At 33.3% G+C, this 6,151-nt stretch overlaps 1 long non-coding RNA gene across 1 annotated transcript; it reads left to right on the top strand.

Moving 5' to 3' along the window:
• Positions 1–1,674: 1,674 nt before the first annotated feature.
• LOC126966045 (uncharacterized) lies at positions 1,675–3,232 on the top strand. Its single transcript, XR_007729649.1, has 2 exons — positions 1,675–1,814; positions 2,711–3,232. It is a non-coding gene; the product is annotated as an uncharacterized LOC126966045 (long non-coding RNA).
• The last annotated feature ends 2,919 nt before the right edge of the window (positions 3,233–6,151 follow it).

Here is a 6,151-nt window from a genome sequence, read left to right as displayed (position 1 = left end):
TTGTGGTGTAAAATTTTCTGTGTAAGTATTTTTTCTTTTTAACAAACCAGGGAGGAGAGATTTCGTTTTTAATGTCGGCTAACCATTTGCCCTTTGTTTGAACAACTTGTTGCCAATAATTCTAAAAGTCTTGCAAGAATGTACCTTTAAAATGAGACAGTGCATCTGTGTGTGGTATGGGAATGTTCAAAGCAGTCTGTATCTGATAACTATTCACAATAGATTTAGCAAGATAATCAGCTTGTTCATTTCCTTCCACGCCTATGTGTGAAGGAGTCCAGAATAAAACAATATCTTTTGTTAGGGATAAGCATTGATATTTGTCTCTAATATTGTAAATGATGAAATTAGTTGTAACATTACATTTAGGATATTGTAAAGCTTTTAAAACACTCATGCTATCCGTTATAACAATCCAATTATTATATGACTGTTCTCCAATATATTCTAGAGCAGCATATATGGCAGCACATTCTGCTGTGTATATACTGGCCAAGGTATTTAACCTATGACCAAACCCACTCCGCAGTTTTATGTCATAAACTGCCATAGAGACAGCAGTATTACTTTGGATCCATCAGTATAAAGTTGGTTATAATTTTGCCACTCAGCATACTATATACATCTTCCTTATATTTTAATGATTCATTAATAATTATTTTAATAGGTGTATATTTTGAATTATAAGAATTTAAATAACATGGCCAAAGAATACTAGAAAATAGATTATGATCACAAGAAAAATGTAACAAATCAGAGATGCCTTCTACTTGATAGTAGGAATTATTGTCAGTTCGGTTAATATAGTCCTGTATCTTTAATAGGAGTGGATGATTATTAATAGAAGTTAATTTGAGAAAGAATTTTGTTTGTAGATATTTGAATCTAAGAGCTAGTGGGGGAATATTACATTCTACTTGTAATGATATAATAGAAGTAGACCTAAAAGCGCCTGTTATGATCCTTAAGCATTTATTTTGTATTTTTTCTAATTTATTCACTAATGTAATTACTCCACCATAACAAAAGAAGGCATACTCAAAATGGCTACGGACTAATGACTTATATAGTGTTAGCAAGATGCATAGGTCTGCACCCCAATATGTATCAGCTAATGATTTCAGAATATTGCAGGCCTTTAATGCTCGATTTTCTAATATTTCAACATATTTGTGCCATCTAAAATTACTTAAAAACGTAACCCCTAAAAACTTTATTGAATTATCTATTGAATTTTCCTGAGTACCATAATATATTTTTGCATCTCTTATTCTTATAGAATGCTTTGAAAATATTACTACTTTGCTTTTGTCAATACTAACCTCAAGACTAAGATATTGAAAATAAAGCTCCAATTTTTTGAGTGCTACATTAAGATCTAACACAACATTTGATAAATTAAATCCTGAACTATACACTACTAGATCATCAGCAAATTGGAGGTTAGAAACTCTATTACCCAAAACAATATTTATTTGATTTGTGTAGATTATAAAGAGCAATGGACTCAAAATTCCGCCCTGCGATACGCCTCTATATGAATATCGAGGACCTATTAATTGGTTATTGACTCTAACATAAAGTTTACGACCATGCAAGAAATTGAATATCCAAATAACTATTTTTTCAGGGACATTTAAGGATAGAAATGGATGATAATTGTTCTAAATCAACATTATTAAATGCGCCTACAACATCCAAAAAAACACCAGCCAATATCTTATTGTCAATCTGGGCACTATGGATGTCAAGACATAAATGCCGTATACTCTCACAAGCAGAACAACCACATCGAAATCCAAATTGATTATTAGGTAAGAGGTTATTACTTTCAATATAAAATATTAATCTCTGTTTTATTAATTGTTCAAAAATTTTACCAACACACGAGCTTAGTGTGATAGGACGATATGAATCAGCTGAAATAGAATCTTTCCTATGCAATAAAATTGGAATTAGACAGTCTGTTTTCCATTCTTCTGGAATAGTGGAGTTCTTCCATAGGAGATTTAATATTTTTAGAAACTTATTTAAGTTAGAAGAGTTTAGGAGTTTAAACATTTTATAGGAGAGCCAATCCAAACCGTATGCAGAGTCCTTTCTTGATGAAAGACCAGCTTTTAATTATTCAATAGTAAAAGGGGCAATCATAAAAGAGTTGGTGCTATTTAAAGGATGATTATTGTGAATAATTGTCAAATTTGGTACTGTATCTGGAGTATATTTGTGTAAAAAGTTGGATATCCAATTATTGCTAGAGAAACAATTATTATTAGAATATAAGTTCTTAAATTTCCTCATTTTTGTCCAAATCTGTTTCATTGGTGTTAACCTATTTATGGTGGAGCAAAAATCTGTCCAGGATTTACGACATTCAAGTCTCAATATACATTTTTTCTTTGCTTGAGCTTGCTTAAAATGAATGTAGTTTTGGATATTGCAATTTGATTTGAATAACAGATAAGCCTGTTTGCAATCTTCTACCACTTTAGTACATTGCCCATTCCACCAGGGAATTTGTCGCTTTCTTTTAGGTAGATTAGTAACATTGTTACAGTGGTAGTTGGTTTTAGGTACTGAATTTTCTACCACTAAGAATTATGGAACAGAAGTTATTGTAAGACTTCTGTAGATTACAATTATTTATATCAAATTGTTTTAACAAGTCATTTACTAAGTTCTCATATTGGTCCCAATTTACTATTTTCAGATTACTGTGTGGAGGAATGTTGGATGGAATTGAAGAAGATTCAGTTTCCGACACTACCATGGAAAATTTTGTGATTGTAGGCAAGTGATAGCTGCCCAAAGAGTCCTGATGAACTTGCCATTCACAGCACAGGAATAATGAAGATGATACTATTGTTAGATCTAGTCCATTTGGTCTCCCAAGAATTAGTACCCACTGTAGTTGGTTGATCATTATTTAAGAGCATTAAGTCATTATCGTCCATTACATCCATGATGTCTCTTCCTCTAGAATTGGTTCTATTACAACCCCAAATGGTATGGTGAGCATTAAAATCACCAGCAATTATTAGTGGTTTTGGAATACTATGCAACAGTCTATTAAATTTAGATTTGTCAAAGTTAGGTACACTGTTCCCAGGACTATAAAAGCTAACAATTGAGATGTCTTTTTGTTTGTATTTAATTTTGATTGCTACATTTTGCAAGGAGTTATCAGAAAATGTTTTTAACTTTTGAAAATAAATGCCATTTCTAACAAAAATTGCTACACCATTGTGATCATTACCACAATCATTTCTTAATATTACCTCTGATAGAAAACTGTTTATTTGGTTTAAGCCAAGTTTCTGATATAAGTGCTATGTGTATGTCCTGCTCATAAAGAAGGTTTTGAAGCTCAAGTCTGTTACTCAACAGACTTTGAGCATTCCACTGTACTATGTTAAGTTTGTGACAGTTGAATGTGACACTTTATTTTTAATTTCTATGGTATCTTTAATAGCGTGTGAGCTAATGCTTTGATTCTGTGTTTTATTTAGTGTAATGACTTTGATTATTGATTCTGTGATTAGGTTGATGATGTCTTGTGTGTTCTCTGTCTTATTGAGTGATGGAAAGTTTGTTGGATGTTTAAATAAATCTGATAATGGTGTTTTACTTTTATTTTTACTATCCAATATCTTTTTTTGTTTTATAGGGCATTGACCTGATACTGCAAGATGGTTACCTCTGAAAATTTTTTTGTTGGACATATCAATGGGTACGGAGGAAATCACTCCAGACAATTCACTGGCACCAGCTGGGATGGACGCCTTAATATTTTGTTCCCTTAAAAATGTCGTGTTGTCTAGGAATGTATTAGCCAAATTGGGTCGTTCAAACACTACTCCTATCTTATATTTGTTGAGTTTCTTAAGATATTTAATGCCTTTAATGAAACGCGATAAGTAGCTACTAAGAGTAAGCATGTCACGACTACCAAGTGGCTGTTCAGTGACACTCTATGAAGACTATAAATTCATGACCGGCACCTGCGTCTTCTGGATATCGGCGACAATAGTCGGCCACCCTATAAGGCAAATAAAAGTTCTCGTGGTCTTCCAAAACTGTACGCGAATCTGAGTATTCGCTACTTTCAGAGGTGGAATCTAAAATAGACTCACCTTTATCTCGTTCCGGCTTGGTTTTTTTCCGCCTTTTCGACATATCTTAGCACAAACCTAAATCACTAAATATATAGACTTTTACTTATACTAAACAAATTAAATGATAAACATATACAAATACTTAGATACTTTTAAAAAATATGAGGATGATATACAATATAATAGAAATATTTAATTTTATAGTTAAAAAGACCGCCCTAAGCAACCAAGAGTTCCCGCGCTTTCTCAACCACAGAGTACCTTTGTGTATACTAGTATTTCAACTTCCAGAACACAGAACAATGGTGATTAGTCTATGTACAATCATTGATAGGTACATTATGTACAAACAAATGAAGCAGATCAAGCCAAAGAATATAATAAAATAGTATGTGGCAAGCACAGAGTATAAGCAAGCCAAGCAACTTTCAAAGTTACAGTTGAATTCGGTGAACGTAGGTACCATGCGTGAGTCGAGTTTAAAGTCTTGTAACTATTTTTATGGGCCTTTTCTATTTTTATGACTTGTTTTTATTCTCTTATTGGTGGCGAAGTTTTTTTTATACTAATGAATATTCATTAACAATTTAAAATAAATATTTAATTGTTTGCTTACTAATTTAACCCTACTCCTAACATATCCATTATGAATATAAACCCTCTACAACCTCCAGATCCACCGGATATTCCATTACCCAGATCGAAACTTCGTTTTGAGGACATCGCCTCACATATATCTAACGCAGTTTCTAAAAAGACATTTATTGATAGCGATATGGCTTCTCATTTATACTTTAGAGACTGAGCGTTTGGCGAAACAACTGCTTGACGGTGAGGAATATGTGGAAGATAACATTTATTTGAAAATTACATGATATATATACAAAATCCTTAAAACTAGTTACTAAAATATTTACAAGTTCAGAAAATACACACCAATACTAAAGCTTACATTTTAACCAATAGTAAAACGTTTCATTCAATAAGAATTGAGAATAATATTATGTGTTCTATCTCGCTCTAAAACTAATGCTATCGCAGTAAGCCGGCCAGAGAGCGCGGTTTGTGTAAACTCGCGTCGAACCTCGATCATACGATCTCAATGAGTATTCAGCACCTACTCTGTCGCTCATTGATTAAAATTGCATGAATAGCGATCGACCCCCGAGTCCCGACGCGTCATTCGAGGACGCTCGGCCTTGCTGTGCGGTTGTGTAACGCAGATCACGTGAGTATATCTGCGGTCGTCGAGAGAACGTGACGATGCTCGTACATCGATGAGATGACTACTGGTGATCTGTATGATTCTATAAGTTGATGTACAGCATTATGAAATGATTCTTATCAGAGCTAATATTACGTTATATAAAATAAAATGTTCTTTTCAGAACGAATCTTTCGGCATACGCTTATTACAGTTATTATGCACGATTAATATTTCTACGATTTATAATGCTACGAAGGTGTTACGTTACAAGTTAGATATAAGACATTTGTATTAATTGATATTATTGGTTGTAGGTACAGCTACAATACAAAACATATATAATCACCCAACTTTAGTTGTGGGCGTTAAAGAATACACATCATTAGACAAGGGTCCACTTTTAATTCATGTGTCCCGCACTGAAGATGATCCCTCTTCAGGCTTTACCATAAAAGTTCTTTGGAGTACTCAAGTGTGGACACTTACTCTATGGCTTAAATCCTTTTCAGACAGTCTGTCACTCTTTCACTTTCTAATGAAGACTATTTCCCATCACCTCCAATCCCACTCTCATCAACTCAAAGTTTAGACTCCCCCATCTCTCTTTCAGAACTTCTGGCATTTAATGGCTTAGATGAAACTGCTCCCGGGGTGGATGGCATCCCATACTGATTCCTTAAACAATCTACAACCAGTCCCCAAGAATAAATAATCAATATCCTTAGATAAATCAAGTTAATAAATTCAATATATATAAATCAATATCATATTAGATAAATCAAGTAATTATTCCGTTACTCAAACCAGGTTAGACTCCTCTAAAGCCACC

This window comes from Leptidea sinapis, chromosome 9 (genome assembly GCF_905404315.1).
Source record: "Leptidea sinapis chromosome 9, ilLepSina1.1, whole genome shotgun sequence".
In the NCBI taxonomy this organism is placed as follows: Eukaryota; Metazoa; Arthropoda; class Insecta; order Lepidoptera; family Pieridae; genus Leptidea; species Leptidea sinapis.
This window is presented reverse-complemented; position numbering and strand designations above follow the sequence as displayed.